Below are 27,204 nucleotides of genomic sequence, written 5' to 3'. Positions count from 1 at the left end.
AAATAGTAACAGAAAGCATATAAGGCATATGAGATGGGGAAGAATGGGAAAGAGGGAATTCATGGAGAAAGGCCTCAATTTTTCTGTAAAATATGAGACAAAGTTCTCAGCTGAGAAGGAGGGAAGAAGGGGAGTGATGGGGAGTTTGAGGAGGAATGAAGGGATTTAAAAGAGTTGCTGTGGAGAGTGATGGAATATGGATAATGAGCTAATATGGCAGGTATAGAGGATTGCCTAGTAGCAGCGAGGGGCCTAGCTGAGGTTGTATAACATGAATTTGTAATAGACCCAGTCAGTATGGTTACATAGTTTTCTCCAATTTCATTCAGCAGCATATGTGTAAGAGTGAAGGTAGCTGAATGGTGGGAGTAATCCAATGTTGAAGGTTGGCAGGGCATAATTGGTGAAATAATAAGGGGGCTTGGAATTAAAGAGAAGAGGATAGTATAGAATTAAACAGGTTCATCAAAGGGTCAAAATGGAGAAAAGAGAGTGGCAAGTACAGGAGAAATGGTCTGGAAAAGAATTGAGGGGTCAAGGGATTAGACATCATGGTACAGACAAAAAATATGGTTTTGTAAGGGAAGGCAGAAGCAGAAATAAAATGCTAATAGATTGCAGTAGGATAAGGGGATTTTGGAATTCTTGAGTATGGTGAAAGGAAGATAGGGTATGACTATCTGGGAGCAGCTAGGTGGCAGGGTGGCACAGTGGATGGAGCACCGGCCCTGAAGTTGAGAGGACCTGGATTCAGATCCGGCCTCAGACCAAGCACTTGGCACTTACTAGCTGTGTGACCCTGGGCAAGTTGTTGAACCCCCATTGCCTAAAAATAAATAGAAAAAAAAGAAAAAAAAAGAAGTATTAAAAAAAGGGTATGACTATCTTTCTGCGTAGCTGAATAGTTGGAAGAATGGGTCATAGGAAGTGAGTAGGTTGAACAACTGAATAGTTAGGGATTTTAGAGAATGATCTTAAAGTCTAAGGGTAGGTGGGGGAACTTTGGGGAAATGCCTTATAAATTCAATGGTGCCAATCCACTACCCTCTAATTTTAACAACACCTAAGGCAAGGCCTGGGTTGCCCTGCTCCGGCTACAGCTCTAGGCTTACTCTTAAACAGGGTAGGCTGCTAGGGTCTCCCTACTCAAACATGTCTTTTTCCACACTGCATGAATAATTTACTTTCTCATTTGTTTCACTCTGAAATTATACTTTGAAATTTATTTGGGTCAAGAAGCATCCCTCTTTCAGCAAATGAAAATACCTTTGAGATCCTTAAGGGGTTAGCCCACATCAATAGGAATTAGTTCAACTAGATTTCTTTCTTCCAAACAGCTAGCTGAGGTTGGTAGCACTGAAACAATAAGAATGCTAGTAGAGAAAGAGGTGAGTAGGTTGGTAATTAGCTGTCTGCATCACTTAAAGTAGTGGAATGAACTTGCATGCCATGAAGACTCATGCAACGCAGAGGCATTGGAAAGACACTAGGTAGCAGGAGATGAATAAGAGAGGACAGGTGGGAAAAGGCCAAAGAAAAATTTAAGTTATTTCAAAATTTTGCCTTGGGCTAGCCCTGAGCCAAAAAGGAGGCAGGAAACTCTCCCTTCTCCTTCTATTTTCCCTTATGCATTGACTGAATGGCCTCCGGTTTCCATGACCCAGAACTCCCAATAGTACATTCATTATGGGTAGACTACCCTTTCATGGTCTGGTTTTGTGCGATCTCTTGTTCTCTGCCTCATAGAATCATTCTCTTCATTTAAGAAAGTGCATGAACCTTGCTCTAAAGTGAAGCCTTACCTGATCCCCACCACTGCTAGGGTCCTTTTTCCCTAACTACCTGGTATTTCTTTGTGTTTACTTTCTTTATATTTATTCTGAATATGCTTATATGTGTTCTCATTGCTTCTCCCGTTGGAATGCAAATTCCTTGAGATCAGGATTTTTTTCATTCTCTGTACTCATTTCCTCAGGACCTATCACAGAGCCCATCATTAAGTAGGTGCTTAATATTTGCTTTTTATTAATGAATTATTTGACTGGGGGGGAGGGGAGCTGACCACTGTTTTTAAAAAATGGTAAACATTTCAGAAAATTCCAAATACCAACTTAGCTGTGAATTTGAAGATGGCTAGGTGGTATACAGGGTAAAGTTCTATCCCTAGAGATACAAAGGCTTGAGTTCATGTCAGGCCTCAAGCACAATTGCTTTCTAAATTGGGATCTGTCACGGACAAAGTAGTATGTGCTAAGCAACAAACAAGTGATAAAAAATCAGTGATGTGCTTTTCAAAGCAGATTGTGAAATTTCCAGTGTGCATATTCGTATCTTGGCAATCAACAAGCAATACAAAAAAAGGGCTTGATTTATTATTTTGTTGATTTCTAGACTTCAGAAAGTGAAGTATAAAATGTTAATAAATAAGTTAAACTTAAAAATATGTTGCAGGTACTTTTTTGAGGGAGTGGAGAAGCTGGTTGTTAAATATTTACCAGTACAACTCTGTAAAAAGAGGAGGTATTATAGAAGGTCAAAGAAGGGAGCTAGATACTATGGCGCAGTGGATAAAGTGCTTGATTTGAAGTCAGGAAGTCTTAGATTCAAATCCTAGTTCAGATGCTTTACTAGCTATTGAAAATGACTACCTCTCTAGACCTCAATCGCCTCATCTGTAAAATGAAGCTATTGGACTCAGTGCCTTCTAAGGTTCCCCTAACTCTAAATCTATGACCCTGTGATTACTGAGGGCTAGGGTAGATGAAGGAGAATTGCCGACCTTGGTGCATAACACCTGAAAGATGAGTGTGCTTTTAATAAATATGAATGATTGACAAGGAGAAAGGCATTCCAGGGAGTAGCAAAAGCATGAACAAGTGAGCAGATATGGAATGATAATGACATGTTCAAGGAAAATTGAGAAAACTAGTTTGGCTTGAAGGGATTATTACAAAAATAAGGGAGTAGAAAATAAGTTTGCTAATGTAGATAAGATCCAAATCATGGAGAAGTTTAAATGTCATGCCAAGGAAATTAGAGTCAATAGCAGAAGAGTGGCATAGTTGAAAGAACTTGCAGTCAAAAATGCCTTGTTTGGAATCTGACCTCTGACAGTTACTAGCTGTGTGAGCATGGGCAAAAAATTTAACCTCTCTGAGATTCAGGCTCCTCCTCAGTAAAATGTAAATAATAATACCTGTGGAACTAATTCTATGGGGTTATTATAAGGATCAAAAGGGAGAAAGTATGGTTAAGTGCTTTCCATAATCTTAAAGTATAATATATAAATTTCAGCTATTATTATTGATCCTGTAGTAGACAATGGTGAGAAGCTATTCCAAGTTTTCCAACAGGATGATTTGTATCTGCATAAAGTAGAGACAAAGCACTGGATTTAGGGTCAAAATATCTAGGTTTAAGTCTTACAGTTTAGAAATAGAAGAGCCCTTAAACATCACCTAATACAGTACCCCCTCATTTTACAGATGAGGAAACTGAGGCCTAGAGATCTCATGAATACAGAGTTGGAAGGGATTAAAGGACAACTAGTCTAATCCTCTCACTTTACAGATGAAGGTGTCATTGTGAATAGAGGGCTGGACTTGGAGTCAGGAAGTTCCTGAGTTCAAATTCTGTCTTAGAAACTTACCAGCTGTGCAACCCCTGGCAAGTCATTTAACCTCCCTGAGACTCAATTTTTTTCCTCTATAAAATGAGGGAGTTGGATTAAATGGTTTCTAAAATCCTGCTCTAAACCTACAATTTTATAATCTTTTGAAAAAAAAAGACACAGATAAGGCAAGTGACTCGTCAAAGGTCATACAGTTATTAAATGGCAAGATTTGTACTCAGGTTACCTGACTGCAAATCCAGCATTCTTTCCCTATGCAAGTGTTCCCCAGAATAAAAAATAAGATTTTATCTGGGATTGAACCCTGGTCCTCTTTCAGCCAGACTGAAGCTCATAGACCAACACTAAAGACCCAGGGACAATCTTAAGTATTTCTCCAAACTCCCAGAGCTAATTATTATTATTTTTAGGCAATTGAGGTAAAGTGACTTGCCCAGGGTCACATAGCTAGTAAGTGTCAAGTGTTTGGTCTGAGGCCATATTTGAACTCAGGTCATCCAGACTTCAGAGCCGATGCCCTATCCACTTTGCCACCTAGCTGCCCCCACCCATAGCTAATTATTAACAGAACCCTCTCCTGCACTTTTGAACACACCCTTGCCCTTTTTGCACCTACTCTCCATCAACTTCGGGTAACCTTTACTATATCCCTTCTCTATTCTTATTCCTAATCTGCAAAGACTGCTTAGGAAAGTTTAATGACAAGCTAACCAAGATCACTACAAATTCATGAAATTTAACCTCAAATGGGCTCCCACAGCTATATAGTAATGCTTGTATCAATCTCTGACTCTTTATCAAGATCCCCACAGCAGCTGTTCTAAATCTTCATGGTATTTCAAGCTCCTGAGTATAATTTCTACTAACCACTGCCATCTCAAAGCAGTTGACTTTACTACTCATTCTTCTAAGAAAATGGAGACCATCCATCCAGTGTAAACTCCTTCAGCTTCCCTTTTCATTCTTCCAAAGTGTGTTTACATTTATTGTTGTTGTTACTTACTGTGTCTGTAACCTTGGGCAGGTCACTTAACTGATGAAAACTGAGTAGGTTGACCTAGAAAATGTCTAAAGTCTCTTTCAGTTACATCTTATTAATTTGGCAACATCAACAAAGGACATATTATGAAGCCAAATCATGAGACACATGTAACTGAAATTTTGAAGGCTAAGCCAGAGGGTTCTATTAGTCTGGAAAGGTTTAGAGTATGAAACCATATTCTAAATTGTCTTCTCAAGTAGATTGTCCCCACCATAATTCCTACTTTCTTTCTAATTTTTAATCTCTCCTTATCTATAGGCTCCTTGCTGCCTGTTGCCTACAAATAGTCCCATGTTTTTGTCACATGTGTGTATACATACAAACACACATAGATATATATAGATATATATATAGATAGAGAGAGAGAGATAATATCTATATTTTAAGACCCTCACATGATCTTATGATGAATGAAAAATCCAAGAGACATGGTTTCTTGGGTAATTGTAATCAATTTATTAATTATGGCTAGTAAATAATTAATAAAATGAGGTCAGTGGCCCTTTCAGAAGCCAAAGACAAACTTTGAATGTCCCTGAATGCTTAAATATCATTGGACGAGTGAGTGTTCCCTACAGGTGGAAATCAACTCTGGTTAACAATTAATGAGAGAATGAATATTATAATGACAGGTAAGCTTATTCTAATGAGGGGCTGGGGGGGCATGACTCTGATTATGTCACTCTTGGACAAAGAGACTCATCTCCACCCAGACCATATGCCTGAGCAATCTAGACAAAGGGATCCCCCTCCACCCAGACCACTTACCTAGCCTTAATCCCAAATCACTCTGTTCCCAGACCAAGCACTACTTGGTCACTGTTTTGGCCTGATTGGTTCAAAAGGAATGTAAATAACAATTGTTTCTGTTTTGGCCAGAAACCCTGAGGATCTTCCCCTCCCAGAGCTATTTTTTTAAGAGTCCGTTCTTCGCCTCATTTTTTATTAAGTCTTAATCACTGAATGGGCACTACCTCAATCAAACTGAGACCTGTTAAAGACCTTAGCTTGAAAAGGCCAAGGTCCCCCACTGCACCCTGGGCCATCCTCCAGTTGTCCTGATCCCTATCTGGCCTCTGGACCCAGATGGCTTCAGAGGAGAAAATGAGGCTGGTGACTTTGCACAGCTTTCCCTCACTCAAATCCAATTCACTTGCATGTCATGGCATCACCTCCCTGATGTCATGGTCCTCTTGAAGAAAGAAGGACAAACAGCAACCTAGTTGAACAATGGGCCAGAATTCACCTAGATTAAATTAAGCTTTTCCAGTTGGGTGGTATTCTGCCCAAGAATGAGGAGAATGTTAACCCAATCCCATCATCAGCCCTGTCCTTCAGAAGCTGCCTGAATAACCTACAGGGTCTGGTTTCTGAATGAGGAAATTGGAAGGGAAAAAACCCTGGATCCCCCCAACACCCTGATATTAATTGGTTATTAATAACTCTTTCTCAACATAACCATCCTCCCTAATTACTATCCTTTATTTCTCCTCTGCTTGTAGCTAAATTACTTGGGGATGCTGCCTATATTCACAATCCCTTCCCTTTCTCCTCTTAATCATTTCTAGATCCTCTTAATTTTGGCTTCCAATCTCATCACTCAACTGAAACTGCTTTTCCAAAGTTACCAGTGATGGAAAGGCCTTTTCTGTCTTCATCCCTATCTATTTGCAACATTCAGCAGTATTTTTTCCTCTGGGATTTCCTCTCTAGGTCATTGTTGTTTTCTTTTGACACTGCTTTCTACTGCTTCTCTTATCCATCTAAATTCTTCATCTACGGCATGCCCTCTGACCATGGCTGTTTCACAGAGCTCTTCAGGACTGTCTTCTCTTTTTTCTCTCTACACTCTCACTTAATGGTCTTTTCAGCTCCCAAGGGCTCAACTATCATTTCTACAGAGATTATTTGTCGGGGCCATCAGCAGTCATCTTGACTGATGTCTTGCCACTGGACTATGATAGAGGAGAAAGTGAGGCTGATGACTTTCCACAGCTCTGCCTCACTTAAATCCAGTTTACTTGCAAGTTCAAGAGATCACCCTCCTGATTTCTTTGTTCCTCTTTGAGAACAAAAGATTAACCACAACAGCTAGAGTTGTTTGCCATTTCCTTCTCCAACTCATTTTACAGATAAGAAAACTAAGACAAAGAGGGTTAAGAGACTTGTTCAAGGTCACAAAGTTAATAAGTGTCAGAGGTTAGATCTGAACTCAGGAAGATGATTCTTCCTGATTTCAAGCCTGGCACTCTATCCACTGTGCCACCTAGCTGCCCCTTCTCTGAGATTGCCTTCCATTTACTCTGTATATATCTTTTATGTACATTGTTATTTTTATGCTGCCTTCCTCACTAGAACGTGCCCTCAAGGACAAGGCCAGTTTTGCCTTTCTTTGTATCTATCTCCAGCCACCATCACATTGTATAGCACAAAGTAAGCACTTAATAGCTTTTTTTTTTGTAATTGAATAACTCAAAATACATTTATTAAATGTCTCTTATATGTAGCACTAAGCTAGACAACAGAGATACAAAGACAAAATTTAAAAGAAAAAATCCCTGTTCTCAAGGAGTTTATGAGAAATACAAGATGGTAACAGATAAGTAGTAATAAGTGCTAATAGTTAATGCAACCTAGCTTTTGAGTGTGTCTAATTTGCCTAATGCAGGAGCCTGCATCCCTACCATGTGAATAGGATAACTTCCTTTGATTGGCTGCTTATATACTTAAAAGTGATGAGATTTCATTGGTAACTCTCTTTTCCACACAGGCATGAACTGAATAGGTGAGAAGGAAGGGGCTTGCCTTCCACTACTCACCTCTCCTTTACCCCAGCTCTTTGAAATGGGCCTAGGTTTTTTTTATTTTTTTTTAGGAGGGTAGAGGGTTGTTTCTGAAAGTGCCAGAGGTTATACTCAAGGTAAAGATATTGTGACCTTGAAACCAGATAGATTAGTATAGAAACCCAGAGAAGCCAGAGTGCATGGGACCCAAGCCCCAGTGGGATTTGGACATGGACCTGAAGCTGTACTCTATGAGACCCAAGCTAAGCTATCAATCTAATCCCCTTCCCTCCCCAGAGACTGAAGAGGTGTAAGGGAAGGAGAAGGACTGATTATGCTTCCCACGTATTGGGAGGAGTGTACTGGTATATATGTAATGATACTCCTGAAAGTAAATATATTCTTTTGTAAAAGCTCTACTCTGTTGCACTAACACTTACAAAGTATTTCAAAGTTTGCTGAATATTTTTATGTATATTATCTCACTTGAACTTCATAAGTATATTTGCCCTTTATATATTACACATATTTATATGTAAATATTTATATTATAATATAAACATAAATATTATACATAATGTAAATATATTATATATTATATATACCCCTTTTACAGATGAGGAATCTGAGGCAGAAAGACATAAAGCAACTTACTCGGTTACCCAATAAGTATCTGAGGCAAAATTTGTCCTCAGGTCTTCCTGAATACAAGTCCAGTGTTCTATCTTCTATGCCATCTATTTGCCTCAAGAATGTAAGTGATTATTGATGAAGAAAAGAATACTGATAGCTTTTGGATTAGAAAGATCTGGAGGAAGTGACAAATGAGCTTAGTCTTGAAAGAAGTCAAGGATTCAAAGAATGAAACAGCCAGAGAAGCTGGTTTCATTCTGCCTTCAGAAACAGTAAGACTCATCTTTCCAATGGGACACTTACTTACCTCATCTAGCTTTGCTGAAGACAACCATAAAAGTAAATGGAGCTTATATACAATTATTGTAAAGAAAAAAGATACAGAGAAAGTGTATAAAAAAGACTTAACAAGATCCTTAAAATTAAGTTAATATCTAACTTGCTACTTGATAACATCAATGCAGAAATGACCATGGGGATGAAAATTACATTGGAAAATGGGGTTCATAATCAAGAAGTCAAATCTCAATGACTGCTTAGAGGCCTTATGCCTGTAAACCATGAATGTTTTCTTTAAGAAGAGAGTTGCTAGGAATTGGCATGGTAGATACCCAACAATACCGTTGGATTTAAAGATAGAAGTCCAGGATTCAGTCCTGCATCTGTCACCTACTACTTGTGTGATATTGGAAAAGGAACTTCAGTTCTCTGGCCCTCAATTTCCTCATCTCTAAAAGGAGGAGGGTTGGACTAGATGATCCCATACAATGGAAAAAATAGTCTGGAATTAAAGGGCCTATATTCAAATCCTAGCTTTTCTACTTACTGTCTGTGTGGCCTTGAGCAAATTGCTTACCCTCTCTGTTCCTCATGTATGGCAAGAAAAGAAATTGGATTGTTCATGTGGAGAGAATTAAATTCTTGATAAGTCCTTGTTGTATTGAATTTCCTTGGTAATTGACTGGACATAGAGTGAAGGAAAGAGTGAAGTCAAAGTAAATTTCAAGGTCCTAAGCCAAGACAGCTGAGAAAATGGTGATGCTTCCAACAGAAATGGAGAACTAAGAAGGTATATTGTTTTTTGGTTTTCATTTTGTTTTGTTTTTGTTTTTTTGGGAGGCAGAGAGAGGAAAAATAAGAAATTTAGTTTTAGACTTGTGCTTTGAAGGTAGGATAATTCAGGTGGAAATTTCCACAAGGTAATTGGAGATAATGGACTAAAGCTTAAGGAAGACACTGAGGTGAGAGATATGAATTAGGGAGGCATTTGCACAGAGGCTAACAGTTAATGCACACATACACACACACACACACACACACACACACACACACACAAGAATGGTATATCTGAAGGCATAACAGAGAAAACATAGAGAGTCTATCCGAGTTATGTGGGATACTCTTGTGTTTAAAAAGAAGAATTAAGAAAAGGAACTGGCAGAAAAGACAATGAAGTAGCCCGATAGATAAGAGAACCAAGAGTGTACAGTGTGGGGATGCAGTGAAGTTTCAATAAGATGAGTATCTCAACACAAGCAGTGTCTTCACAATTCTCCTATCATACAGGCTCAGAACCTTAAGATCAGTCTTGACTTTTCCTTTCCCATCTCCTCATTCATTTAGTCAATGAAAAAAGACTGAATTTAGAACCAAATTGGAGATTTAGGGTCCATCTCAGAAAACAGTCTTTCAATCAATGATATCTCTGTGATTGTTACCAAAAGAAAAAAAAAATTTAAGTCACTATCAAGTAATTTGAAAGTTAAAAAAAATCAAGCAATTGAATACTGAGTATTAATTAGAAGAAACCATTTAACATTATTGTCTATCAATGTAAAGTATGAAATCAGTAATTTTCTAATTGATAGAGAACTAAAAGCAATCAGTGATCTTAGAATCTCATAGCTATTAGAGGTGAAAGAAACTCCAGAAGTCATTTAGTCTAATGCTACTCAAATCATAAATCTTGTCTAAAACATCATTATAATAGTTAATATTTATATGGAATTTATATATCCCCATTTTACAGATGAGGAAACTGAGACAAAAAGAGGTTAAGTGACTTGGCTAGGGTCATACAGCTAGCCAGTGTCTGCAGCTGGATTGAACTCAGTTCTTCCTAACACCAGGCCCAGCACTCTATCCACCGAAATTGTCTAGCCACTTTGTGAAAGAATTATCCAAGTCCACTTAAATAACTACAGTTATAATGAGCCAGATACTCACTCTCTCCTCAGGCTACAACCTGGGCAACCCATTCCATTTTGTTGTTGCTGTTCAGTCATTGAAGTCACATCTAACTCTTTGTGACCCCATTTGGGGTTTTCTTGACAAAGATACTGGAGTTTTCACCATTTCCTTCTACATCTCATTTTACAAATGAAGAAACTGAGGCAAACAGGGTTAAGTAACTTGCCCAGGTAATTTAGATACCCTCTTGACTCAAGGGAAGGGAGTGGGGGAAAGGAGTGATCAAGACTGTAAGGAGGTGTTTCAAAACTTCTTAATCTCAATCTCAAAACCTCCAGAATCTGTTAAAATGTTTTCAGCTGTTCTGACTTTTCAATGTAGCCTGGTCAAAGCCAGGACTAAAGGAAGAAGAATCTTAAGAAAAAACTGTATTTTTTTGAGCTTTTACTCAAATAAACTTCACTCCTATGTCCACCCCTTAAAAACTTAGAATGGGGCATTGAACCTGCCAAAAAGGTGAGATGGGACCTCTGGAAAAAGATCTAGTTGGAGCCTAGTCCCTTCTCCCCAGTACTGGGGACCTTCAAGGCTTCACTTCTAAAGCATCTCTTTTTGAGATCTTGTAAGTCAGATATGTTCTCATTTTGCAGGAGACTGCCTAGTGTGAGTCATGTTACACAAAACCTCTTCTCTTTATGTGAGGCAGGAAATGGTTGACTGCTAGTCAACCTGCTTCTTTTTAATCTGAGGGAAAAAGCTTCCCCCTTTCTTTTTCCTTTGTTTATACCTCCACATTCAAAACTTGGCCACAGTTTGAATGTGGAGAAAGTGAGAAAGACAGATTGAGAGAGAGAGAGAATTTTTACAATTTTTTCTTTCAAAAAGTTTCCAAACTGTTTACTCTCAAACCCTCTTTTTACAATTTGCACAAATAAGTTATGCTTTTCTTTCTACACATGCTTCTCTCACTCCTATATACTTAAATTTTCTTGCCTTTCCTTCTATCTACTTATCTCTCTGGTGGACTTTGATTAAAGCCCTTTTAAAACTGCATGTATCTAATTTCTTTCTAATTCTGATCTGACACTTCTCTTACCCTCCTCTGTTTTCCTTTATCAATCATATAACTTAAGCAATAAAATATTTTTCTTTATCTTTCTCATCCCCCCCATCCCACCCCACTTCTCTGACGTTGCTGCAATCAGGAAGGGAGGGAGAGGGGAAGAGAGGGAGAAAGAGGCATTCCAAGAAAAGTCCAGCTATAGCCCTTCTCTTTCTGGATGGCTGCATTTTAAACCTTACAGGATGTTCTTGTCTAAAGGCAAGATTTGAACTCAGGTCTTCCTGATTCCAGACACAATGCTCTATTCACTGCATCACCTAGCAGACCCAATTCCATTTTAAGACAGATGTAATTGCTAAGTTTTTTCTAGCCAAAATCTGCCCCTGTGTATAATTGTATCTAATGGCTGCTTGAGGCCAAGCAAAATAAGTTTTACTTGAGAACAGTGAGAAGTCTAACTTGAATTGGTCATATTTGTCTGTTTTGGATGAAATTTGTTGGATAATTAGCCAACCCACCACTTTAAATTGGATATGCAAATACAGATTTTTTAAGGGTAATTTAAATGTTATAATGATTTTGAATATCTGCTAGAGAAGGCAGATGTGAAAACAGAACAACTCGTCCAATTTGACCCCTTTTTATTTCTGATGAGCATCACTCTCTAAACAGAAAAGGCTTATTTCTTAAGAAAACAGTCTTGTGAATAATTTTCTATTCCTTTTTCCTCAGAATAGGGAATTTCAACTTAAAAAAGACTCATAAAAATGTAAATATGTATGCTTCTGACACAAAAGTATAAGATATTAAGTAAATATGTGGTTGTCTTAGTGACAAGTGATTGTCCCAGAGGATAGATAGACAGATAGATAGATAGATAGACAGACAGATAGTTAGATAGATAGATAGATAGATAGATAGATAGATAGATAGATAGATATAGATAGATATACATAACTATCATAAAATTAATGAATCAAATGTTTTCAATGTACCATGTCTGAGTTACATAGAAAGGCAGAAATAAACCAAATAGCCATTTTTATCATCTGAAAAAACTTAGCTTGGCTGGGGAAGTAGGGAAAACTATGCTATTCTTATGTTTAATTTCATAAACACTTGGAAATTCTCACAACATTTTCCTTTAGATTCACAAGAAAGTTTGAATTTTTGAGGAAACCTGATTCTTCTAAGAGGCTGGACTTATTGCTGGTATGGGAATGATAGAAAACTTAGAAGCTATCTGACCTCTCCCTCCTACAGTTTGTTATAGAGAAGGAGATGCAAGACAGGTATAGTTTGACGTATACCCTGATTAGAGATGAGTGAATTTCAGTAGGTTCGGAAAGGTAAGTAGTATCCTATGGACTAAAATTCTATACAGGAAGCCCAATGGGAATGGGAAAATTGCAAGAATGAAATTTGGAATTCACAAAGAGAAATAATTCTGATGCAGAGGGGGAAAAGGAGTTTTCTGAATAGACCAATGTGAATAAATAAATGGACTACATGCTCAGACACTGAAAGACCTAGTACATATAATTCCTGAAGTACGGTCTGTGATTTTTAAATGATTGTGGAGAATACTACAAAACTAAAGGACAAGCATTGTTCTGCTCTTCAAAAGAAAGGAATGGGGGTAGCTAGGTGGTGCAGTGGATAGAGCTCTGGCCTTGGATTCAGGAGGACCTAAGTTCAAATCCAGCCTCAGACATTTGACTCTTACTAGCTATGTCACCCTGGGCAAGTCACTTAACCCAATTGCCTCACCAGAAAAAGAAAGAAAGGAATGGAACTGACAAACACTAGTCTAGCGAATCTGGCATCTGGTCCTGAGGAATTCTAGGATGTCTTATTAAAGAGATGTTAGTCAAGATTAGAAAATTAGGCAGTAATCACAGAGAGCCAGTGGCTCATTGAGAAAAGGCTATATGAGACTAACCTCATTTCTTTTTTTGTCATGGTTACCAAACTGTTATATAAAGGGATGCTATAGTTTGTCTAGAGTTTTTCAAAGCATTTGATGAAATATCATACATTAATTTTATGAGAAACTGATGGATTTGTAACTGGTTGAATGGCCAGATTCAAAGAACAGACATTAATGGTTTGACACCTCCTTAGAAGGAGACCTCCCCTGGGATTCACCAGGATTCTGTTCTTGCTTTGTGTTATATAACATATTTATTAATTATGTATATAAGGGCACTGAGGACACCTTAATCAAATATGCAGATGACACAGGACTGGGAAGATAGCTAACACAGAGAATGATCAATTCAGGATCCACAAAGAATTCCACAGTCTGGAGCATTGGGTTGAATCTAATAAGATGAAATTCAGTAAGGAGAAATCAACCTCGCTCAGAAGGCATGATTAGACAGTATTTATTCTGAGAAAGGTCTAAGGGGTTTCAGAGGTCTTTGAATGCTCAGTATGAGTCAACCCTGTGGTGTAACAGGCAAAAATGTAAGGCAATTTTGGGTTACATTAAGAGAGGCACAATTTCCAGGTAAAAGGAGGTTATACTCCCACTGTATTTACCCTGGTCTGACCACATCTGCTATATTGTATTTAGTTCTGGCTCCCATGGTCTAGGAAGGACATTAATACCCTGGGAAATACCTAAAGGAGGGCAACTAAAACAGTAAAGGTCTTCAAATCTATACTGGATGAAAATTGATTGAAGAAACTGAAAGGTTTTAGTGTAAGGAATGGATAATTTAGGGGAAATCATAATTACTGTCTTCAGGTATTTGAAAGTCTTTAATGTGGAAGAGTGATTTCACTTTTTCTTCTTGGGTTCTGAGGACAGAACTAGGACCAATGTATGTATGGTAGCTGAAAAGAGATAAATTTAAGTTTCATATATATCTAATTTTGGGGGGGGAGCAGGAGGGAAAAGGATGAGCCGGGGGGGAACCAAATCTGTAATTTCATTGGTATGTGGAATTCCTAGTGAGAAAACTCCGTCTATATTGACATATATATTGACATAAGTACTCTGCAATTTGTAGTCGTAAAGAGTTGTCTAGGGGCACTAAAAGGTCAAGGGGCTTGCAAAGCTAGTTTGTGTCAGAAGTGGGACCTGAACCTAGGTTCCTGACTTAGAGGGCAGCGATGTATCCACCATACCATGTTGCCTCTCTTCCAACCAAATAGAACACTCCATAGTAATATAGATTACCTCATTAGGTCATAGGCATCTCATCATTGTAGGCCCTCAAGTAGAAATCGGATGACCACTTGCAAGATATATTGTGTTAGAGTTCTTTTTCAGGTAAAGATTGGTCTAGATGGCTGCTGAGATCTCTCCTAATGCTAAAATTGTATGATTCTTATTTTTTTTCTAATAAACAGCATACTTTCTGAGTTAAGAGCCTCCCTAATTTAATGATACACCATACAGACATATAACTAAATAACAAAGTATGTATTTTTACATTTCCTGAATATATGGCAAACACACTAGTCTAGAGCATAAAGATTTTTTTTTCAATCTTATTTTTGTTCAATTGAAAGTATAAACTGGAGAGGAGAAGGGATAAGAAAATGGCAAACTTATGGAGTTTAAGTTTTTTAAACTACTAATAATTTCTCGGCAGAAAAGAAGGTCTATATACTTAATATCCTAGTCTATCTTTTTTCAATTTGATTCATCTTAATAAACATTCATTAATGCCCATTCTGTGTAAGACAGTGTGGTAGGCTTTTGGGCTAAAAGGCAAAAATCAAAAACAGTCCCTATCCTCAAGGAACTTACATTCTATTAGGGATTTGGGGAACAAAACCTGTACACATGTAAACATGAAACATACACAACATAGCAGAGAATATTTTCAAGATGAATAAAGAACTAATAACTGGAATATTTGGAAAGGCATCCTGTAGGAAGTGTCTTCTGAGATGTACTTTGAAAGAAGTTAGAGATTTTCTTGGGCATCATAGTCAAATAATTCATTACCTAGTGCCCAACTTGATAAATCAGCCTCTTCATGTTTAGATAGGTTGGTCTTTGGATAACAGATGAAATCTCTTCATAGACCTGCACCCAATTCTTTCACAATTTGGCAGAATATATCAGAACTTGTACTCTACAGACATAGTCTTCTGGAATCCAGGATCATTTCCTGCAAACACAGTCAGCACAATAACTATTTAGTGAAGGAAAGAGATAAAGGAGAAAGGGATAAAGTGATAGAGGCAAGAAAGAAGGAAGACCATTGATAGACTGGAGAACACATCAACAAAACAACCAGAATGGTGAGGGCCTTCAATTCCGTGCCAAATAAGGGATTGGGAAGATTGGATCTAGAGAAAAGAAGTCATCTTTTCATAGTTCACTTGGAGTAGACATCAAGAATCTGGTCAGCAGATATATGTAAAGAGAGATAAAGTTAAAACACAGTTTAGACTTCTTCCATTTGTTAACATTTTTATTCAACCAGAAACCTGTTTGAAATGAATATCAAGAAAATACTTGGAAGGGAAAATGTGGAGAAGTCATACAAAAGAGTAACAATCAGCCTGAAAAGAGTATATAGGGCAATAAAAATTTACTGGCTTGTTAGGCAACCAAACTCAATCCCCCTCCTGTGTTGATTATATGCAATACAAACCTCAGGTGTTTATTTTTTTTGGTACCATCTGATGATGTTTTCTCCTCCTCCTCTTCCTCCCTCTCTCATTGTTCAGTCTCAGTCATCCAGCACCCACAGCATGGGGCCCAGAGAGATTGGTTCCATTCTCAAATATTAAGAATAACTCTACTTATGGAATAAAAGTACAGGATCATACAAAGCTTTGCAGGTGAAAGCGACATTAAAGGTCTTCTATTCCCACCCCCTTCATTTTATTGCTGAGTAAACAGAGTCCCACAGAGGTGAAATAATTTGTCCAGTGTCACACAGGAAATAAATGGCATAGCTGGGATTTGGATCATTATTTTTAGACAAAAATATCCAATGGAATATAAACTCCTCAAAAGTAGAGATTGTTGGGGCAGCTAGGTGGCGCAGTGGATAGAGCACTGGCCCTGAAGTCAGGAGGAACTGAGCTCAAATCTGGCCTCAGACCAAACACTTGACACTTAGTAGCTGTGTGACCCTGTTCAAGTCACTTAACCCCAATTGCCTGAAAAAAAAAGTAGAGATTGTTTCATTGTTTTGTGTTTGTATCCATAACACCTGGAACAGTGCCTAGCATATAGTAGGTGCTTAATAAATGATTGTTGATTATCTGTTTGCTTGCTTGACTCTCTGAATGATGTGTGAAGAAGATTATAATTAGGACAGTAGCTTACATGTAATAACCCCTAATAAATGTTTATCACTTTTGGAACTATTTTTTTTCAGTGTAGAAAATACTTTCTTGAATTTCCTTAGGCATTTTCTTTTTCCTGAGGAAACCAAAGAAAGGGTGTTAGGATACCAGTCTATGAAGATACTCCAAGGATTCAATTTGCTAATACCTACAAATAAGCTTATTTCAATGGATTTGTGAATCTCATTAATAAGGATTCAGATTATAGACTACCCACACCTTTTGGGGGGGGGTATTTCTTTTGTTTTGTTTCCTGTGGGATTGTTCTGCCTCTATTCCTATAAATCCTCATAAGAGGGATTCATATTTGGATCTTCCTCTAGAACTTTTGTTATTATGTAAATGTCTCCTAGCTATAATAGGATAATCTTAGGACAGCAGTTTTCTAGTGTTTTCTAAAACCCTTGCTAGTCTGGCAGGACATGCCAGAGCTAACACATCAGTGACAAGGTCTTTGAGAAACTAATGATAGCTCAATGCTAAGGCATCACAATTGGATAGTAGTAGAGGCAACATTTAATCTGTTTTTAAAATGAGCCACCTAGCTGATAAGGAAAACAAGTCCTTTACTTGAGCACTGAAAAAATATCCATTTTCCTTTCAATTAACCAGTGGTTTTCTAAACTAAAAAAGTTTAATCAAATCTAAATCCCCAAATAGCCATTCATTCTAAAGTGAATACAGAGAGCCTCTCTGAAGCCTTTACTCCCCGAGTAGATTACATTTTATACTTTGTATTGCTCTCAACTGTCTCTTATGTCCCAATTAGTATATTAGATGAAGGCTCTCAGTGCAGATTCAACTAATTTCACTGTACTTCAGTTCATAAAATGCATTTGCTTTTCAGTAAAAGTATCCACTTCAGCTTAAAAGAATGTTAAGGATCATGACTGAATCTGTGATTTCATTGGTATAGGGAACTTTCAAGTGAGGAAACTCCTTCTGTCAATATACATCAGCACCTTCTCTGTTCAGAGAGAGTTGTCTCTGGTATTCCCAGGTTAAATGACTTGCCTAGGATCAAACAGTCAGTAGGTTTTCCAGGTTATTATTGATTTAATTAATTTCAGAGCTACAAAATGGAAAAGGGAACTACATGTGAGATGTTAAGACAAATGGTAAGAAGATGGATATGGTGGGATGATGAGCATGGCTGTGTCTGGCTAAATATAGTAGGCCATGTGACACATCAATCAGGACAGGATAGACCAGAGAAGAGAGGGCTAAGTCCCCAGGAGGGCACAATGGTAGAGAAGATAGAAAGGTCCTTGAATCAAGGTTATAGCAGGAAGCATAGAAGTGGCAAGAAGATGTAAGGAATGCTTACATTCTACTAAGAAATGTGTATTGATAAAGGTAGTCTTTGATTAATGTTTTTGAGTCCCCAATTCAACTTGATGAGATGACAAAGAGTAGATGGTGGGTGGCAGTTTAGTGAATGGAGAAAAAGAGATGGAAGAGATATTATTGACATATAATTAATAAGACTTAACAATTGATTAGATGAGGAAAGTGGAGAAAAGTGAAAAGTTGAAGATGATTCCAAGGTTAAGAACCTACTTAACTAGTAGAATTCTGGTGCCTTGAACTTAAAAAGGAAAGATTGATGAAGAAACCAGTATGAGGGGAAGATCATGTCTGTTGGAATAATATCATATAATTTAGAGCTATAAAAGCCTCAGATGTTATCTAGTTCTACCCATTCCTTTTACAGATGCTCTTTTTACTGAAACCCAGAGAGCTGAAGTGACAGTGTCCATAGGTATAACTACCAGACCCTGGGTTCCAGTGTAATTCTTCAGCCTCCAAATCCAGTGCCTTTTCCATTACACCTTGCTGCCTGTTTTTAATACATGCATTGTTCCCTCAAAGTTGATCTCCTTTGTCTCAAAACACTGTGGTCATTCTTTCCTAAATCTGAAATTGGAAGTAACATTTTTCATACTCTCTGATGATTTCATTTCGCAGCATATTTTCTCCTGTTTTATTATTCCTGATTTCTTTTTCCCTTAAAAATTGCCTCTGAGTCTTAATATATTTATGCCACCATAAATATCTTTTTTATACCCACTGTATTTACCCTGGTCTGACCACATCTGCTATATTGTATTTAGTTCTGGCTCCCATGGTCTGTTGTTGTTGTTGTTATTGTTTATGTAAATCAAAACAACTTCAAATCCTTGAGGTAATGTTATATGATTAATTAAAACACATGTCAAGAGTAAATATATAGCTCAGTTAAACAAAAAATGATATCACAGCTGTTAAGAGGTACAGGACATCTCAGTTTCCAAAAGTCTTAGCACAGTGATTTGTATAAATGCTTGTTGGCCAATTGACTACATACAAGATGATTACCAGGGGAAGCCTCTAGCAGTCAGGGGAATGAGGGAAAGGCTCATATAAGAGGTGGTGTTTGAGTTTATCTTTGAAGGAAACTAAGAATTCTAAGAAGCAGAGGTGAAGAGGGTTCTAATTCCAGGCATCCAGTACTTCCCATGCAAAGTCAAAGAGATAGGCAATGGAATGTTATGGCTGAGAAACAGCAAGAAGACCAGTTTCAGTGGACCAAAGATTGCACAAAGAGGAATGATGTATAATAATATAACAACTCTAGAAAGAAAGTTGGAGAAGGTTGTGAACAGCTTTAAATGTCAAAAAGAAGTTTATGGTTGATCTTAGAAGTAATAGAGAACCACTGGATTTGGTTCGGCAAAGCCCCTTCACAGTAACTATTTTTTCAAATATTTTTGTCTAATTACATGTAAAAATTTTTTCACTTTCATTTTTTTTAAATTTTGAATTTCAAGTTCTCTCACTCTCCCTTCATTGAGAAGGCAAGCAATTTGACATAGGTTATATATGTGCAGTCATGCAAAATGTATTTCCATATTAGTCATGTTGTGAAAGAAAACACAGGTGAAAGAAAGAAGGAAAGAAAGAAAGAAAGAAAGAAAGAAAGAAAGAAAGAAAGAAAGAAAGAAAGAAAGAAAGAAAGAAAGAAAGAAAGAAAGAAGGAAGGAAGGAAGGAAGGAAAGAAGGAAGGAAGGAAGGAAGGAAGGAAGGAAGGAAGGAAGGAAGGAAGGAAGGAAGGAAGGAAGGAAGGAAGGAAGGAAGGAAGAGAAAGAAAGAAAATTTAAAAGTATGCTTTGATCTGCTTTCAGACTCCATCAATTCTTTTTCTGGAGGTAGATAGCATTTTTCATCATGAGTCCTTTAGAATTATCTTAGATATTGTATTGCTTTCATTAGGTAAGTCATTCGCAATTGATCATTGCACAATATTGCTGTTTCTGTGTTCAATGGCCTCCTGGTTCTTCTCGCTTTACTTTGCATCAGTTCATGTAAGTCTTCCTAGGTTTTTCTGAAAGCATCCTGCTCATCATTTCTTACAGCACAATAGTATTCCACCATAATTATATATCACAACTTGCTTGGCCATTCCCCATTTGGTAAACATCCCCTCAATTTCCTTTTTTTTTTTTTGCCACCACAAAAGGAGCTGCTATAAATATTTTTGTGGACGTAGGTCCTTTTCTTTTTTTTTTTAAATCCCTATGGGATTCAGCAACCATTTTATGAAATAGATAGTGTAGTATAAGCATTATTTTACCTATTTTAGAGAAGAGAAAATTGAGATTAAGCGAGGGTGTGACATGTATCACATAACTACTAAATGTTGGAACTTGGATTTGAATCAAGACATCTGACTTCAATCTAATGTCCTTAGCACTACCCTATCCTGGTTTATGGAAAGACCCTGTTTTTTGGTCTTTCTACCTGTGTCTTTCCTTTTAAATTTTTTCCCCTCTTAACTGATCCTGATTATCATGCCTTTACGTAGGTCATGTGAGAAAATACGTGTATATGAGTCTAAATCTGACATCATTATGTGTAAGCTAAGTTTCACAACATGACAAACACTCATTTGTGTGAAGAGGATTATTGTCACAATAACCTTTACACAAATCTTAATGTCATACAATGAAAAACATTCTCATAAACAATAAGTCATCGCAAAGATGAAATATTTGAATGAAAACATCTTAGATGCAGCTTTTCCCTAAATGTTTATGGAAATGTATGAGAGCTAATTTGTGCAAAACTGAGCTTCTAGAGATAATGATCAAAGATGGTGTGGCTGTGGTATGTGCTCAATAATGCTGGAGAACTCATTCTGCTCTTAATGAACAGGCTTTCTGAACTGTCACATTTCAATCACATTTGTGGCCAAAATTATCACATTCTTATAACTTGCATTTCATCCCATTAGCAAAGCATGGAACCTAGCTAAATGACCTGACTGTTGGTACTGTAGTCCTAATATCTCAGAGAAAGCAAATGCATAAATCCAGTTTTCACACTTCTGCTTCAATATCATGTTTTCTCCCTCTCTTTCTTAAAATTGGGGCCATTGTTGCAGGTTTAAATGCTTGATCCCAACTAGTCCCTCTGTTCTTTGATTTCTCAATGTTGTTGAACATCATTTGCCATCTACACAGCCTCACCTGAATAGCCATACTAACCATAAACATAATTCAGTTTTCAAATTTGTTATTGAAAGAGAAATATACACTCTTTCTTCCCTTTCTAACATAACATGACCAAATACAAATAAGCTAAATTATTTTACAGTTTATCTACCCGCATCAAGTTTGCAAACACTATATTTCTCACTAAATGGGAGCAGGTAAGGCAACTTTAGAATGGAATGATTGCCTTTCTTTGCCTTTCTTTTTATCTCCAGCATTTAGCATAGGGACTGACACAGAGCAGGTGCTTAATAAATACTTTTGACTGATTCAGAATTGAGATTTACCTAAGGAAAAACAATTGGAGTTGTACAAACATGGAATGCAGCTACCTTCTAAAAGCATTCAGTTCTCTCATCATCAAGAAGGTTCAAACAAAAGCTGGACTATTATTTGTTGGAGGGGAAAGTAGAATAGGTTCATGCTTTAGGTAGGGATTGAATTACATTAGCTCTAAGGTACCCCACCCCAAACCTGAGAATATGAGTGATACTACCTCATACCGATGGTCAAGAATTAGGACCATTGCCATCCCAAACTCCTTTCTTGACTTAGCCAAACCACGAAAGCCACAGTCTTAGACATTTTTAGGTTCAGATGTCTGATTTAATGGTTTATCAATTACCTGGTGAAAAAACTTCTTCCACTGATGAACATTAGCAATTTCTCTGCAAATTATAGTCTTAAAGATTTTTCTAGAGCACTGACAGGTTAAGTGATTTTTCTATCCATAGTCACATAGACAGTAGTTACCAGAGGCAGGATTTGAACACAGATTTTCTTTCTCTGAGTCTAGCATTCATTCTACTATTAGAAAATGATGATTAATGATTACCTCCCTTTAGTACCCTATGCCCAACTTCCTAAGAGAAAATAAATCTCTTTGGAATTGTTAATAGACCATATGATATACTTGGCTCGCTTCTTTTATCTGAATGTTTCCTTTACCCTGATTTTGTCTCAAATATAAAGGGGTTAGCCAGAAGTAATCAACAATTTTAATTAGGACGGAGAGTTAACCCTCTGAGTGCTGGGAATTTTGGGAATTTTCTTAATTGTGGGCTCTGAACTTTTATAATTGCATTAATAATTTTTCATCTGTTATGAATTTCAAAAAGTAGAGAAAAAGATCACTCAGACAAGAGAGCCATTAAATTGCCTCTAGGTTAAAAGGTAAATTCTTTGTTGTAATAAGGTATGGCTCATAAATCTCCAGGAAGAGGCTGAATATGAAGAAGAGGGTGTCAATCAAAGAAAACATCACACTCTAAATTCTACCCCTAGGAAGGAAGGAGAAAGGAAAGGCCTGAGAAAGATTCAGCTCCTTCTTCAGATCCAGCAAGAAGAAGAGAACTATAAATGTTAGAATAGTTGCTTGACAACTCTACATTCCACAATGATAACTATCAGTGTTATACCAATGACCCAATGCTGCGGTTGTCAAATTGTGGTCTGGGATCCCCAGGGCAACCCCAAGATCCAATTGGGGCATCAGCAAGGTCAAAATTATTTTCATATTAACATTAAAAAAATTGCCTATTAAAGTGCTCCCTCCTTTTCCAACTATATTCTTGCATGAGGCCAAATTTTCTGTATAAACTTCAACCAAAACAACATATCTCAATGGATTGAATGCAGAAACATATATGAGAATCCAGATGTCTTCTATTAAGCAAGATAAGCAAAGATATATAAAAACAATTGCTATTTTGGTGGGAAACAGTGATTTTTCATGAAAATATATTGTCTGTGTTAACAGGTAATGGGTTTTATTATTATTGCTTTAATGAATTCATAAATATTTTAAACTTATTGGTTTTAATTTCAAAAATTATGCCAATAGACATAAGCCACATTTAAAAAAAAGTTCTCAATAATATTTAAGAGTGAAAGGAATCTAAAACCAAAAAGTCCAAGAATATTCTACTCTTTTAAATTCCTTCCTCCCCAACCAAGAGCTCTTAGTGCTCTTGCTTCAGTTTGTCTGGTTGGGCTGCTGGCTCTTAACTTATGCAACAGAGTTTTTTGGAACAGCATGGTTGCGGGCCCTAACTGAGACTTGGGGAGGAGAGGAGTGCAAACAGAATTCAGAAAATAACAATGAAGAACCTGTGAGGCCTGGGGCACCATTACCCACAGTTCAGGATTAAATAATCTGCTTAAAATAAAATGATACAAAATAATAAAAATGAGCAAGCAAAGGAGAAAGAATCTAACCATATATAGCTACTATGTTATAAAAGAAGATCAGGGTTCATATTCAGAGGAAGACAGTGAAGTTAAAAAAAAAAACTACTTCTATCCCAAAAAGTAACATCAAATGGTCACAAGCACCAGATGATCCAACCATTTTTTTAAAGAGCAATGTGTTGTCATTGTTTTTGTCCTTCATTATCGAAAAGGACCTTGACAGTACAAAGGTGATCCCATGACTTGCAATTGAGGTAGATTTAAGTGAAGAGGGAGGGCTGTGCAAAGCAATCTAGAATTATACCCAAAGAGTTATCCAATTGCCTATATCCTTTGACTCAGCAATACTACCAGGAGGTCTCTTTCCCAAGATGATTAAGGGAAAAGAAAAAGAATCTATATGTTCTAAAATATTTATAGCTTCTCTCTTTGTGGTGGCAAAGAACTAGAGATTACAGAAATGCCCATCAATTAGGGAATGGCTGAACAAGTTGTGATATGTGATTATGATGGAATAGTAGTGTGCTATAAAAAGGATGAGCTAGAGGATCTTAGAAAAAATGTGGATAGACTTACACAAAATAATAAAGAGCAAAATGAGCAGAACCAAGAGAAGTTTGTGTACAGTAACAACAATATTGTTTTAATAACAACTTTGAGTAAGTCATTTGGACTGTTATAAATACTCAACTACAAAGGACATATGAAGAAAGACACTATCTGCATCCAAAGAAAGAGCTGATAAATAGAAATATTTAAGAAATGGGTTTACATATATAGACATGTTTGTGTCTAATGGTAGTTGTCCTTAGTGTGGGTGGAGGAGGAATGAAAAAAATGAAAAAAGAAAGTTATATAACTTTATTATATATTTAAAGGGAATAGGAAGTTGTATATAACAGATTTGCAGTTTCATGTGCAATAATCTTTGTTTTTTCTTAATATTGTTTTATTAAGTTCAGAATAAAATAAATAAAATTTTAAAATAAAGCCTTACAGAATATCTCTGCCAGTGTCCAATTAGTGGATAAAAGAGTCTAAGGAATGAATAGATATTTTCTTCTTCCAACTCTTCTTTGGTTTGAAGCTTTGATTCTTCCCTTATCTGGAGGTATTGAGGTTTCTGAAAGATTTCTACACTCTGACTCATTGGAAGCTGACCTGCCTTGCCCATCATCTCCATTCTAGCTAGTCCACATGAAGTAAAGAATACTAGCTGTATCTTTCCTGGGTGGCTCAGGGCCTTGATGGTGACATTTTATCTTCTACTCTTATATTACAGACCTCAGACCCCCTCAGGTATCTCTGAGTCTAGAACCCCACATACATCACTGTATGAATCTCCCAGCACAGGCTAAACTTTTTCTCTGTTCTGAACTTTGGCCTCATTGTGGCCTCCATCCTAGCTCACCACTCACTGACTGAGAACATCCACTACAACCATAGGACCTACAACTAGAAAGGACCTTATAACATTAGGAACTTTGGACATCTACTCCAAAACTCTGATTTTAAAGATAAAAATTGAGACCCTGAGAAAACCAATGACTGGTCTGTCTAAGGTGATAAGGTAGTAAAATATTAGAATCCACATCCTTTGACCCCAAACATTATGGTCTTTCAAATACATTACAAATTCAGTATAGATTCTGAATAGAGAGATAAATCACATAGTTAATGAGGTTGAACACTCAATTAAACAATAAATATTTATTATCAGCAGTTAGGTGACACAGCATATAGAGCACAGGCCCTACAGCCAGGAAGACCTGAGTTTAATTCTAGCCTCAAACATTTGTCTCTTAACCTGTCTGCCTCGGTTTCTGTATCTGTAAAGTGGGGATAATGATATCATATAGCCTTCAAAGTTATTGTAAGGATAAAATGAAATGGTATTTGCAAAGTACTTTGTAAATATTAAAGCTTTATATAAATGCTAGTTACTATTTTTACTAATTACTTACTACATGATTGTTGTTCATCCTTCGTTCTTGAGGAGGACCAATGACATCACAAGGGTGATGTCTTGACTTGCAAGTGAATTGGATTTGAGCAAGGCAGAGCTGTGCAAAGTCACCAACCTCACTCTCTTCTCCAGAGTCATCTGAGTCCAGTGGCAAGACATTGGTCAGGACAACTGGAGATGGCCCCACATGCAGTGAGAGATCTTGACCTTTCTAAACTAGGTTTTTCCCAGGTCTCAGATTGTCTGAGACAATATACTTTCAGGAATTGAAGGCTAGGTAAGAATAGAGGCAAAAGATGGCCTAGTTTGCCTTCATAAAAGAAACAATCTGGGAGGGGAAGACTACATGACAGGCAACATGAAGTAGTAGTTAGAAGGCTGGCTTAGGTTCAAGAAGACTTGGGTAATCCTGCTTCTGACACAGATAAATCCTGTGTCTGTGACTGCTCAAGTCACTTAATCTCTCATTGCCCCCAGGAAATTCTGTAAAACTATAAATTGCACAGGAGATGCAGATCTTCATTAGTAGAGGGAATTTCCTCATCAGAAACTCCCTACGCATTGAAAGCACAGGTACAGACTCCCAAATTTGCATGCCATTAGAGCTGGAAAGATGAAAATAAAACAGTTCCAACTCTTAAGGAGTTTGCATTATACCAAGGGGATAGAACATGTCCCCTTACATGAGTAAGTCGATATGAAGTGATTTGAGGAGGGAGGGCGAAATATTAACTGGACTGGTTTAGGAAAGGCTTCCTTGAAGAGGTGACACCTAAGCTGAGTCTTCCAAGAAACTAAAGCTTCTAGAGGTAGAGATGAGGAGGGAGAGTACTCCAGGTGTGGTGGAGAGCCTATTCAAAGGTGTGATATCATAGTTTATTGAATCTGCTTGGGGGAGAGGCATGTAATTTAGAGGATTCCACAGAAGAAATAGACTTCAAAAAAAATGCTAAAAGTAATCATCTTTTTGCTTCATTTTCCCTTCTCACAAGAAGGCATAAAGCCAACTTGCAACACTTAGGGGTATGAGGAGTGGAGCAAGAATTTTAGGTTAGTTGTTTTCAGTTGTGTCTGACTACTCCATTTAGGGTTTTCTTGGTTTACCATTCCTTCTCCAGCTCATTTTACAGATGAGGAAATTGAGGCAAACAGGGTTAAGTGACTTGCCTAGGGTCACAGAGTTAGTATCTGAGACCAGATTTGAACTCAGGTCTTCCTGACTCCAGACCTGGCACTGTATCCACTGCCCCACCTAGCTGCCCTGGGGCAAGAATACATTGACTCATAGACATTGTAGAGAGAAAAACACAACTGGATCTCCAGAGTGACAGGATATAACAATGACTTAGAGAGTCAAACCAAAGTATGAATTTTGTTTGAGAGGATTTTCAGGCCACAGGAAGAGAAAGAAGGTGTTTCTCATAATAGGCCTACAAATGAACTGGCCCTGAAGTTATTCCAGACATTTATCACTTCTCCGAGTTCAATGTTAAGTACATCTAGATTCAACCTACACAAAAGGGCTACTTGGTGATATGGATGATGCTTGGGGAGGCATAAGGTTTCCTTTGTGTGCATCTGGCTTTTGATCTCTGACTTTACGGGAGTTTCAAAATAGTAAAGTTGAAAGCTTCCAGCATGGGAGATTCCAGGTATTAGAAGGGCAGCTAAATGGCTCAGTGGCTTCAGCACTGGGCCTGGAGCTAGAAAGCCCCGAGTTCAAATTCAGCCCTAGACACTAAACTAGCTGTATTATCTTGGGCAAGTAACTTAACCTCTGTTTGCTTTCATCCACTGGAGAAGGAAATGGCAAACCACTTCAGTATCTTTGCCAAGAAAACCTCATGGTGTG

Source organism: Phascolarctos cinereus, unplaced genomic scaffold, assembly GCF_003287225.1.
Source record: "Phascolarctos cinereus isolate Bilbo 61053 unplaced genomic scaffold, phaCin_HiC Scaffold_5;HRSCAF=322, whole genome shotgun sequence".
Classification (NCBI taxonomy): Eukaryota; Metazoa; Chordata; class Mammalia; order Diprotodontia; family Phascolarctidae; genus Phascolarctos; species Phascolarctos cinereus.
Note: the sequence above shows the minus strand (reverse complement) of the source record.